Source organism: Microcebus murinus, chromosome 8, assembly GCF_040939455.1.
Source record: "Microcebus murinus isolate Inina chromosome 8, M.murinus_Inina_mat1.0, whole genome shotgun sequence".
NCBI lineage: Eukaryota > Metazoa > Chordata > Mammalia > Primates > Cheirogaleidae > Microcebus > Microcebus murinus.
The window spans coordinates 26,964,899-26,978,657 of NC_134111.1; the positions used below are offsets into that span (position 1 = coordinate 26,964,899).

Below are 13,759 nucleotides of genomic sequence, written 5' to 3' on the forward strand. Positions count from 1 at the left end.
GATGAGTGGATGAGCTCAGGAGTGAGAGGGATTACAGAGAATAGGGCCAGGAATGACTTGGGCACTACAAAGTTTGGAAGCCGATAAAAGGGAGGAGTCAGCCCAAGAGACTGAACGGAGAAAGGCTGTGAGAGCATAGTGTCAGGAAAGCCAAGAGAAGAAAGGGTTTTGAGAAAAAAAGAGCAATCAACTATGCTGAATGGTGCCGATGAGTCGAACAAAACAGAAACAGAGGAAAGAACATTGGATTTGATAACATGGAAGTCAGTAGTGACTTTGGCCAAAGCAGAATTAAAATGGTGAGAATGAATGCCTTCAGGAGTACAGAGAGGAGAAATTTTGACTAAGCGAGTAGAGACAATGCTTAGAGATGATTTTTTCAAGCTTCTGGGAGATCATATAGTTTTAATACACTCTTGATTTCTCCTTCTGTCACAGCCAAATTCCTGACTCTGCCTATCTAAATACTTGGAGTACAAAGTACAAAAGGATCTAGCCATTGACTTCAAGAAACTCATAATCTAGTGAGAGAGAGACCCATATAACTAATTACAATGTTCTGATAACTGTGTGTTAGAATGGTGGCAGGATTATGGATTAGGAAGAGTTAATATTTTTGCTTGCATTATGAAAGGCACATTGCTTATGTTGAGTGGATCCTCATTACAGTCCTGTGAGCTTATCCCAGTTTTACTGTTGGGGAAAGAGGTTCAGGATTTGTTTATGTGTCAGAACCAGTAAATGATGAGGCTAGAATTTGAACCCAGGTCTGCTGACCCCAGTGCCATACCATGTTGCTTTTCACGGTGGAAAGGGTAGAAGTTTTATCCCCATTGTACTGATGGGAAGACTGACTTGCCTAAGGTCATAGAGCCAGGAAGTTGGATAATTGCTTTCCCAGCCCCAGATGGCTCTGATATGGGCGTGCCTTTCACCATGCACATGGTCTTCCTGGTTTGCAATCTCTGGACCAGCCAAGCAGTTCTTTCCTGTTAGTTAACTCACAGGGCCCCCTAACCATCCAGCCTGCCCATTCCTCATCATTCCCCCTTAATTTCCAGATCATACTTTCCCTCCTTTCCCTCTTTCTTTACTAAGGTTCCCTAAGCTTCCCTTTCCTTCTTCAGTGGGTGCTGGAGCTCATCAATCTCTATGGGTCAGCTAGGAAATTTGCATAACTGAGTCTATAAGTAGGTCCTACTTCAGAAACCATTTAGGACCCTGTGACTTGTTTTAAAGTAAACACAATAAACACATCTCTGTCAAAGTAAAAATTATGAATAGTTCTTTGCTTTTCAAAGTTGTCAGAGTACCTAAGTTTAAATACTTGCAAGTACTACCTAAAAGGCCCAATAAAAATACAGCTTAGCCCAAGTCAGATATAATTTGATATTTTTATTAACATAATCCCCTGTTTAAAGGTTATTTACAACAACTTGTCTTATTGCACTCCTCCTCAATGACTCTGGGCAGTGCCCTGTTTCTGCAGCTTGCTAATGGGCATTTGCCCCAGTGCCTGCCTGGACAATGCAAATCTGAATTTTAGGGTTTTACCTAAGGGATTTTTCCCCACCCTCTTTGACTCTGGCTCGCCTTTGAATATTAATTCTCTGTGTCTGGAAAATGTCCTGAGAGTTGTGAACAACCATTGTCTTCCAAGTTTCTTTCATGGTGGAAAAGAGCAGCCTATGATGTGACTTCATTTACTTCTTTCAAGATTACAGTGTATTAAGACACAAGGGAGTCAATGACGAAGAGTGAAATCGGAGCATGGTGGGCTGTCTCTGCCTCTTCCTTTGCTCACTCTTTGAAGCTGCAACAAGGCAGTGATGAAAATGATGGTGACCATCTGATTTGATTTGGCTCAGAAATTAATTATGAAAACATCATATTAGATAAGATAGGCTAACTAATGTCATAACAAATAATACCAAAATCTAAATGATTAATCCGAATGGTCCACTTTCAGTCATACAAACCTTCTGCACATCTAGGAATCTCTCCAGGGGTTTTCCAGAGGGGCTCCAGAATCCCAGGTTGCTTCCTTCTCAGAATGGGGCTTCAGGTTCTGTTTAAACAGAGAAAGAGCTCATTGAGGATTACACCTTGGCTCTTAAACACTTCCTCGCCAAAATGACCTCCATGCCCCAATCCATTGGTCAGAATTAGTCATTGTCTCAGCTACCTTGAAAGGGGCTAGGAAACATCGTTTCTGTATGTCTAGGAAGAGTTGGAAAACCAAGGTGGGCAATAGTAATGTTAATTACCAACACATTTGGAAGATGTTCCTCCAAACCTTATGTTCTTGGACATTCAGATGCCTGAGGTACATGGTATATAATATATGGCTTAAGGTAGAGGAGTATGTAGGCAGAGTGGTAGAATACTTGTCCCATCTTGAAGACAACACCCAATGTCTTTAACCATAAGCCTGGATGATGAACTTCCAAAAATCTTCTTATATACCATGTTGGCACAGAGATCACTAAAAGAAAACAGACTAATCTTCTTATAGCCCTGAGTAAATAAATACACTTTTATGAGATATTTTATAAGGTAGTCAAGGACTTTAGATTATGGGCCTAGATCTAGATCCTACTAGGTACAAAATAGGCAAGTGAAGATTTATGTATTTTTATTTCTATTTCATCCAAGGTTTGTTTTAGGAATTAAAAATAAAAATGAAGTCCAGGTAGCAATGATGAAAAAAAAAAAAAAAAGGAAACATAGAAAGCTCAGGCACATACAAGATGGATAAACTATAACTCTGTGAGCCTTCTGTAAGAGACAGGAATGGGATCTTTCATTTAACACATCTTTGTTATCCTGGGAGCAAGTCTGGTAACAGTTTCTCATTATGGGAATGGCGATCAGGCCCTACCACCTTACAAACATCATATATATGTGTATACAGTCTCACCTCTAAATTTTCAAGGTAGTAGAAAGTAATCTAATTATGTGGATAATTAAAAACAACCAAAGTGCAAGTTTAAAACTTGTACTTTTATGACTGCAAAGCAGGCTATCAAAATGACAGGGTGTCTGGATGTGATCGTTGCACGCACCCAGATTAAATGAGTGCATTAGTTGATTGTTTCTGGTATGAAGATAAGCAGAGAAAAGTATAATAATGTTGGCATTTAAGTGGACCTAATTAGGCTTCAAGTTTAACACTCCATTAAGATGAATGGGAAAGGGTCACCCCTGCTCAAGCTGTGGCATTGTTTTAGTGTGTCTGGATATTGCCTCTGAAGACAACAGTCTGTCAGCACACATTCTCACAGTCACCCTTAGAAGGCAGACTGGAAATTTAATTCTTTTAAAATTAAATCTCAGGTTCTGGAGGCCATGGTAAAATCCACAGGGAGATCTTAAATTCTCAAGTTCTGCCGCTGTATTAGTCATAAACAACAACAATAATAATGATCGTACGTTCCCATGTCTAGAGGAGCTTTCAAGTGCTGACTTCTGTGTTTCTCGAACATGATCTGGTGAAACTAACAACCACCAGTTTACCACTGAAGGTCTCTATTCATAGAGAGGGTGAGTGACTTGGCTAAAGTTACAGAGTGTGTCTCTGGTAAAGCCAGAAATAACATGGAAGGACCATAATATTCAGTTTTTGTTGCGGCAGACTGTTATCTATCAGGGAAAGGGAGTAAGGAATAATGATCTCATCTACCCTAAACTGAGTACACACACATTTGAAAGAAAACTTGAGAATCAAAGGCAGCACAGCACGGTAGACATGTTTGCAGAGAGACGACTGGGTAAATCCTGACATCCTACCATACAGAAACTTGTCTCAGTAGTGTGTCTGTATGAGAAAATTTAGTCATAGCAAGAGCCAAGTGCATAGAAGTGATCTTACAATTATGTGACTCTGGTACCACATTCACTATCGTCACCCAAAGAGTGCAGAGTTGTCCTATGCCTTTAATGGCTGGATTCATTATCTAGATGTCTGGAGATTGCATGAGGTGATGTTTGAAGACTACATAACAAGAAACCACTTGTGGCTTGAAATGAGTGTTTGGGTGATGGTTTTCATGATTTTCTGACTCCATGGAAGGGAGTATGGCTACAGCTCCAGTTGCAATCTCAGGATTGGTTGTGTTGTAGACTTGCTGCATGCCATTGGACAAAAAATTTTCTCTTGCTAAATTTCAGTTGCTTATTTTTAAAATCAATGAGATGAAATATGGTCTGCTTATCAAAATCCTAGGTTTTGTGGCTGTGTTTATTCAGTAACATTGCAGAAAGGAGGTTTTGATGTCCAACTTGTGCCAAGATAGACCCATTACTATGTCCAAACTCTTTCCTAAATAGTTCTACTTACAAAATTATTGTGAATTTTAGAACTCTTTAAATGGATCCAATTTTAGTAAAATAATCCCTATATTATTCTTTTATTAAAAATAAACCAGGTATAGAATCATTGATCTTAGGATTTTGGAGCTGGATGGAAGAAAATGTAGTTCTTGGAGCCAATTTTCTACCAACTATTGCGACTCTTATTTCAGCCTTCTGACTCATGGTAGGTACACAGTAGCTCGAATGAGTCTAATAATGGAGTGTTGAGAATGGGATATTCTTTCTCAGTATGGGTCATCTTGTTGGAATATATTATTTTTCACAGTATATTTCATCTTTTAAAATTACTTTTGTTTTAGGAAAAAGCCAAATTGATTTGGGTTTATCCTAATTAATAAATTTTAATATCTATTTATAGCTTGCTTTACTCCAGATTTAGTCATTTAATGCTATTTCCAATAATACAAGATTGACAAGGTAAAAAATATGGAATATGGTAAAGGGAAATAAAAGGAAGATAATGAAGATTAAGCTGGGTAAAAGTTCACTGCATAAAATGCATTTGTTAGGATATTATCTACTTATTTGTAGTGAGTCTCAAATTTAATTTGAACTTGCTAGCAGCCAACTCAACGGGAGAAATAAGATCAATTGCACGTCTAACAGTATCTACATTTATGAAAACCCCAATTAATTGAAAGAAACTCAATGATTTCTGGTCCTGAGTCCTGAGAGCATTTTCTCTCAGGAGTTCTTACAGGAAAGACTCTCTGTGATAAAGAATATCTTCAGCCACATTCTTTATTTAAAAAAATAACTATTATTATGGTTTATTTTATATATTTTTTAAATCGACAGATAAATTCAGCAGCATTCATATAGTGAATTCCAGAACATATTCCATCAGATTTTTTTTTCCATGATAAAATGATAAAATGCCCAAGTACAAGTACCTGGTATTTAATAAGTGATTATTATGAGCTGAATTGTGTCCTCCCAAAAGATGCTGGAGTTCTAACCCTGATACCTTATTTGGAAAGTGGGTCTTTGTGCATGTGATCAGGTTAAGATGAAATCATACTGAATTGGGGTGTGCTGTAATCCAACATGACTGATGTCTTTATAAAAAGAGGAGACACAGACTCAGACACAGAGGGAAGAAGGCCTGTGAAGATAAAGGCATAGACTGCAGTTATGTTACCGCATACTAAGGAGTGCCTGGGGCCTTCAGATGCCGGGAGAGACAAACCAGTATCTCCCCGGGAGGTTTCAAAGGGAGCAGAGCTCCCACCTCCCAACATACCGATTTTGGATTTCTAACTTCCAGTACAGTAAGAGAATAAATTTCTCTTTTTTTTAAGCCACTCCGTTTGAGGCCCTTCCTTTATGGCAGCCCAAGGAAACTTACATGTTGCTCAATAAATATTTATTCAATGTACAGATAAATTTTATGTACCAAGTGACTGGTAGGAATGGACTCTGCAGAAATGTAGAAACAATGCTATGATCATTCAAGAAAAACAAATCCCACCAAATATCATTTTTTTTTTTTTTGAGACAGAGTCTCACTCTGTTACACAGGCTAGAGTGCCATGGCATTAGCCTAGCTCACAGCAACCTCAAACTCCTGGGCTCGAGTGATCCTCCTGCCTCAGCCTCGCAAGTAGCTGGGATTACAGGTATGCACCATCATGCCAGGCTAATTTTTTCTAATTTTAGTAGAGACAGGGTCTCTCACTCTTGCTCAGGCTGGTTTCGAACTCCTGAGCTCAAACCATCTGCCTGCCTTGGCCTCCCAGAGTGCTGGGATTACAGGCATGAGCCACTGCACCTGGCCCACCAAATATCTTAATATTCATTTCTATTCTTGCTAAAGTCAATATTTGTATATAGAAGATTTATTTATTAGGGGGTTTATAATTAATAACCCATGATCAGGGGGTCTAGTATGCAGATTTAGCCACTACTATGAGCTATTTTATTTCCAGTGAGATGTAACTCTTCTAAGAGATTAGTGTAGTAACCAGCCTATAAGTAGGTGTTCAATAAATGTTTATAGATGTATGATACATGGTAAATTCTATTATTTTATGATTCATTTATCATGAAAGATTGGGAAAGACCCTGTCCCGAAGTGTATTATTATAAAGGTGACATATTACACGTATACATTTTAATTAGGGAATCTTATTATCTTCTCTTGTGAATTTTACCATGTATGGTAAAATGGGTGTTCTTGCTTCTTTTTCATTAGTCCGTTTCTCAAACACATACCCATGATTTCAATTGTTATCATCTCCAACTATCTTTAAGAAATCAAATAAATCAATGACTCCCTATACATGGAGAAGAAAAGAAAATGAAAAATGAGCCAAGGAAAGACAATGTTCTGACTGTGGTTGGCACACAGTGTACCCATGTTGTTGCAAGACCAGTTTTAGTCTCTGGAGTACTGGCTTCCCTTTCTACTCTATCCTCAAGGCAGTTGATTGTTACTGTAAGATAAAGGTGGCAACTCATGGGTCACATACCCACCACAAATTATTGTCGCGCCCGCCTCGCCAGCAAGGAAGACGCGGCAACCGGAGTTCTTCTGACCGTGCTTTAATGGGGTTCCCTTTAAACTTGCATGATGCGGAAGACGCCGAGGCGTTCTCGGCGGCTGCTTATAAAGGCAGTAAGTACACTGGGCATTGTCTGATTGGATAAGGCACTTGGAAGGGAGGAGACAAACTCTGCACATGCGCTGAGCACTTGTTTGTCAGACTAACAACAGGGTTTGACCAGGAAGCGGGCGCCATCTTGGAATGGCGTTGCCACCGCGCCCCACATCTCCCCCTATTTTATTAATTAAATGAGAACTGAGCAACCGTTCAGCACCGTCCTTCGATAGTGCGATCAAGGATGCAGAGCCTCACTTACCCAACAACAACCACCTTACCTCGTGCAATGAGCAAAACTCTGAGATGTGCAAAGGCTGGTTGTGGGACTGAGGACATGCCTTCTCTGGTGCAAAGGCCATGTCTGCCAAATGCCTGGGGGTAGGAGCGGGTGCAACCCAAACCTAGGCTAACCGTTAAGCATGGTCAACCACACCTGTGTAGACTGTCCCAGTTCAAGCGCAGCAAATGTCTGTGCCAATACCACATGGTCCGTGGCTGCAAGACCGAAACAAAGTCATAGAGCTAGGAGCTTCAACAGAAACAGGAATGTATCTAGGCAAGCAGGTAACAATGGCAGAGGGGTGAGACATGGCATTCCAACACAATGTATAATTGCACGTATTAGAGGAACAGTTCACATGTGTACCAGAGGGTTTTTCCGTGGATACCACCCAGATAAACGGGGGCCAAACCCAGACAAGTATAGGGGCAAAGGTCGCGTTTCGCCCTCCCGCAATCACCCTCACAGAACCTTCAAAAGAGTCGCTAAGATTCCATGCGAAACTAGCATTCCCTGCCATACCCCCAGCCACCAATGGACAGGGGGGCCAAGTCTGTGCAGCTTCTGTTAACCCCACACAAAACACAAAGTCTCCTTCAAGGAGAAGGATCTATTTCCCTCCAGATTACTACTCTGCGTGTCCAACGGCATGTACGCAGTGCCCAAGGAAACATTAGTAGAAAAGAAGCGAGGGAAAATTGGTGAGTTATGTGTCACAGGCATCGGCAGAGGAGGCACTGACAGGATCCTCCAGCGTGGCTCCGCTGCCGTCCTCGCGATCATCCATGCTGTCGTCAGGAGGAGTAGCCAGCACGTCTTCATGCTGCTCCAGAGGCTGCTGCACCGTTCTAGTCAGCCGCGTGGGCACCCAGATGGGATTGTCCTGGTCCTCTGTCGAGGTCGTCTCCGCTGGTGCTTCAAAGTTGTACGAGGTCCCGGGTTTCGGCACCACTTGTCGCGCCCGCCTCGCCAGCAAGGAAGACGCGGCAACCGGAGTTCTTCTGACCGTGCTTTAATGGGGTTCCCTTTAAACTTGCATGATGCGGAAGACGCCGAGGCGTTCTCGGCGGCTGCTTATAAAGGCAGTAAGTACACTGGGCATTGTCTGATTGGATAAGGCACTTGGAAGGGAGGAGACAAACTCTGCACATGCGCTGAGCACTTGTTTGTCAGACTAACAACAGGGTTTGACCAGGAAGCGGGCGCCATCTTGGAATGGCGTTGCCACCGCGCCCCACAAATTATGAAAGCTCAGGAAGGTCTCCAAATATAGATAAATATCACGCATGATGAGATAATTTGGGGGAAAAATCCACTTTCTTTTCAATAACCTAATATTTTATTTGAAATAATAAAGCTTTCGACAACCATTTAACTTCTATGAATAATGGTGCCTTCAATTTAAATAGGAGAGATGAAGTCTCTCAGGCATCATTCTGGGCCAGAAAAAAAGGAAGAAACCCAAAACCCAAACAAACAAATTAAACAAACAAACAAAAAGCCCCCAAACATGGTCAGCCGTCTCTAGCCGCCCCATGGAAATATGGAGCACTTCAATGCTCACGTGTTTGCAAGAAGTTCTGCTCTATTCATCTTTCTTTCCTAGGTTCACCCCACTGGCAGTTCCTCCCCTGTCAGAAATATAATGGCTCACATTCGTGAAGCTGCCCTATGCTTGTAACATTCATAGGTTCCCTCTCCCCCCAAATTTGAGCCCAGGCACTTTTCCTTTCTAAAGAGCAGCATCTGGCCTCTTCGTGCGCTCATTTGCATGCCAATACTGGATTGCTCTCCCAGCGCACAGCTATTTAATAGTGGTGCTGGTGTCCGAGCTCTGGGAACAAACCAAATGGTTTGGGTGTGCTTTTGTGTGCAGTGTGGGTCGTTGCTACAGTGTGCTTATTAAGAATAGTACACATTCATTATAACAAGATTGCTCTTTTGCTCAGGGGCCATCACGGCGCATTCTGTAAATGAATTAACAGTAGCATGCATTTGTGTATTATGGGCCCAGAAGATGCATTTGTTTATTAAATAAATCTGCAACACAGAAAGTATAGTTGAAAAAAAAATCTAGAAAATAATCAGTGTACGCATGTACAGTAGCTATTTTTTTTCCTTTGAAACCTCAATGTCTTGGCGAGTTTTCCTCCTTTGTTTCTTTTAAAATAACCAGAGATCACAGGCCACACTATAGACTAACAGCCTGCAAAAATTGATGTAAAAAAAAAAAGGAAAAGAAACTAAATTTAAGTTACAAAGCACAAAACATTTCCAGAAGTAGTATTATAAATAATCCCATATCTTTAAAATGATTTAATATTATGCTTCTTTTGTTTTTCTTTAAATTCTTTTGATTTTTAAAAAATGAGTTTTCTCTAAAAATTATTTTTAGTTTAATTTTTATTTTTTGGCTAAAATTTAGTTTGTATCATATATATATATATATATATATATATATATATATATATATATAATTTTGCCCATTGAGCTTTGTTTTGTTTTGAAACACAAGGTCTCCTTTTAGGGCATTCAGCTAATATTGGTCCGTTTATTTCCAACCTTTTGGCCCAGGTATGGGTAGCATAAGTGTATTAATAAACGTGAGTCAATATGTTGGATCTTATTCCTGTTAACTAGTAATTTTTTAAAGCCCAATGGCAGTTCACAATTGCATGGAGAGCTCAGAATATGTTTTCAGATGGGCTATTCTTTATTTCTCACCACTTATATTTTTTATCTTTCTATCTTTAATATGTAATCTGGTATGTGGAACACTTAAAGTATAATGGAAAGAAAATAGAATATTTTAAAATACGAAATGCTGAAAGTATCTAAAGCCACAGTAAGGGTAGTAGGCAGTCTATTAAAATTAACCAAGGAAACAAGGAAAGAAGAAACAGTCATATTCACAGATTTTTGAAAATCTTATGTTATTGAAAATATGAATGTCTTTTAAAAAGATAAATTAATTTATATTTGATTTCTTGAAATCTTTCTATAAAATCCAGGGGTACTAAGTTAAATTTACTCGAACATTTTAGAAGGGAAAGCCTGGTAGAATGAGTGGATTAGGATTTCATAGATTTTTAGCTTAGCCAAAGATCTATGACACTGTTAAAAAAATGCCCAGCTAATTAGTACTTATAGTATATAAAAAAATATGTTTCGTAAGAAACATGGCAGAACTTATAAAAGATATTCCATATGCAGCAAAAATACATAACTAGTTGAAGCAGGATTACACTTTTCTCCCACGTGGAATCTTAAATAATTCACTGTTTTGTCCTGAAAGAAGTAATATTCAGCTCTACTTACTGGAAAACAAAACAAAATAAAACAACAAATCCTACTATTGTAACAATTGATTCAATACTTATGGAAGGGAGAAGAAAATATTTGAAACTCAGTCTATTTTCTTTCATCTTTTTTTTGGGGGGGGGAGGGGGTGGTAAAAAGCTCTATTTTTCCAGAGCATTTTATTTATTCTGCTGCAGCTTTTAGAAAGGCTAGCCAATCAGAAAGTCTGTAAGGGCCCAGGCCCAGGCTCAGTGCTGAGCTCCAAATGCGATTGCAGTCCTGACAGGGGGATTATAGGAAACAGATGACTTACGCTTCTAATTTGTGGCCTTAAATTGCAAACAGAATTTCAGGAGTCGAGCAGAGTAATAAATGGCAATAGAAAAAGCCACACACAGCCAAATCAGTATGTGGTGGTTGTAGGTTAAACTAAATGGGAAGAGACAGGTTATGATGGTTCAGTGTATTACAGAGAAGAAAGTCTTAAATTACTAGTGCTGAGAGGTATTGCTCCATGGCAGACAGTATTGCATTGTGTAGTCTACAGATATCACAAGCAGAACAATAAAAAAGCAGGTTTAACATAGAACCTGTTGCTGGAGGAATCGTGTTTTTTTTTTCCCTCTCTCTTAGAAATGGAAGCGGTGTTTTATGTTTGTTTTGACCTCTGCTGTATACTTGGCCCCTTAACATCTGTTTTCTACCGTTGCCGTTTTTCACACCAAATTAAATGTCGAGGAGTCAGATAAAATAAGTTCAAAATATGTCCAAATTATTTTTGTTGACTTCCAACAAATGTCTCAGTAACTCTTTCACACAGAATGATACCATTTAAATGCCAACTTAGAAAATTATTTTCCTTTCAACGTTTTAAGAGCTACAGAAAGGAATTTCGAGGTGTACTTAGACTTGGGAAATATTGCATTAGCCTTTTTGGTAACTTGTATGATTGTTTCAGACTTGCTTAAAGGCTATTCCATCATATAAAGTTATGTGCATTTGTTGGATAAAAATTCCTGGAAAACTGTTTAACAACAGCATATAAAAAGAACATTATTCAGAGCTGCTTCATACCATAAATACCAGTTAGAATAAAAGAGAGCCACTGTTTATCATGTGAAAACCAATATGTATTTATTTTCCTTCATAATCTATGTGTGTGTGTGCATGTGTGAAGAAAAGTGTAAGAGTTAAGAATGATAATGACACAAATTTCCACCGTCATAAGAAATCTGGCTGTCATAAGTTTGTGGTATGAAAATTTTAAAAATGGCATTGCTTTTGCAACTTCTTATCCAATAAATATTTTAAGAAAAACAAACTGTCTTTCTTTGAGAAGAATACTACCTTCTTTTAGAATCCAACAGATTTGTGTGTCAGGAATTGACAACTAATTCATGATAAAGATTGATTAAAAAATAATTATCCTATATTATTTATTGCCAATAGATCAAAATAACACTCTCCTAACAAATGACAAAAACAGGGCTAACTTTAGTCCACAATGCTGTGCTTGAAGTGGGGCCATCTAAAATCTACAGTTTTTCTTCCACTTTCCTTATGAGCAAGAAATCTCTCACGCTAAAATCCAGATCTTTTAAACTACTATGTTAACTTTAAACTTGAACCTTTTGTTTTCTATGCCGAAGAAAACCTATTATCTAATGGGTAACCTGGGGAAAATAAATGATTTTCATTGTGATATTAAGTAAGTGTGTTGATAATCATTGAAGATGACTGGCTAAATAGATTTTGATTAATCACTTGCAAAAATTATGCTTGTTAGAACCACTTTATATTCTGTGTCATGGTGATATCAATGTAGGTTACAGCTATTCCTTTGTAGATGGTGTGCTTTTTGTTTTTAAATCACCTGGCAAAAAGAGAAAACAAACCTTAGTTGAAAGCTTTTGTCTCTAACACAGAAACCTCTTTTCATGCCTGTCTTTTTTTTTTTTTTTTTTTTTTTTTAGAAATGCTCAATTATTATTTGTGTCATAGTGGGAAGACTGGGTCTCTATAGGGCCTGAACCTTTTCAAAGAGGAGATAGCTTTTGTTTTTGTACCCCATCAACACCGATCACCTAATTAAATCTGATATCTCTGGCTGAAGCAAAATGATTTGTAATAGTTCTTTGGCGTTTACTTAATTAGTTTCGATGTCTTTTGTGTGGTAAATGTGGTGATATTTTGTAAAACGGGGCTGAAAAAAGAGGAGGCAAAAATGTGGTCTTGCAAGGGATGGGAGCAAGGAGAGGTGTCACGGAGGGCAAGCCAGTATGACCAAACCTTAAAGCAAGGTGTAGCTCCAACACAAGGGCTTGCAGACCGGAGTCATTCATTAGTTGAGATCATCAAGCAGATGTGAACTGGAAAAAGGCTTCCTGTCAAATGCAGGCCTGGGCGTCTGTCAGGGCCCCGGATTCTGTAGCTTGATCAGCCCAAGACACTGACACCATTTTTTTTTTTAACAAACACCAACAGTTTTTTTTTTCTCCTTCATTTTAACATTTCTCAGGGGTTGGATTCCCTTTCTTCTCCCTCTCTGTAGAGAGTAAAGGGAGCTTGTTAACTTGCTTAGATATTTTGACTGCGGATGCTCCTTGGCCACTTGCCTGTGGTAACAGTGTCAAAGCATAACTTGGTATAATTGCTATATTTGCAGTCAGAAGAGTGTTCTGTCTTTATGTTCATGCTGCCGAATAGAAAGGAAGTAGCATTTTGGAAAATCCTGTAAATTATCCTCAAAGTTCCGGCAAAATACAATGTGTGGCATACCTGGTATGTCTTCGTGTTCATTGCCAAGATGCAGAAGAGTAACATAATGTCACACGTCAATTAAAAGCTGGTACATTCCTGTGTTTCTTCTGATGGGATTGGATAACAATAAAATTAAATTAAACTTAAAACTGAAAGCAGTAGAACTGGGCTCTTTATAATTTAAAAAGCAAGTGGAAAGAATAAAAAACGTTCATTATCTATTGGGTCATAATCTAGATAGAATGTGTATCAGAAATGACAATTTTTGATGGACTTCCATATAACAGAGATGTGTATAATTGACAGACATTAGCAATATCCATTCTGCAAGTGGAAATTAAGACTGTAATGGAAATTTATCTTATTGATAGTAATAGATGGCAATCTACAACCATGTTTATTATAAAATGAACTTCTAGTGTGACAGAGTTGTATTCACTCT

General features: G+C 38.8%; 1 long non-coding RNA gene across 1 annotated transcript; it reads right to left on the bottom strand.

Annotated features, from left to right (window-relative positions):
• Positions 1–1,725: 1,725 nt before the first annotated feature.
• LOC142872347 (uncharacterized) lies at positions 1,726–12,929 on the bottom strand. The gene is made up of 3 exons (XR_012920549.1): positions 12,847–12,929; positions 1,980–2,068; positions 1,726–1,813 (listed from the first exon to the last, which is right to left on the bottom strand). It is a non-coding gene; the product is annotated as an uncharacterized LOC142872347 (long non-coding RNA).
• Positions 12,930–13,759: the final 830 nt, after the last annotated feature.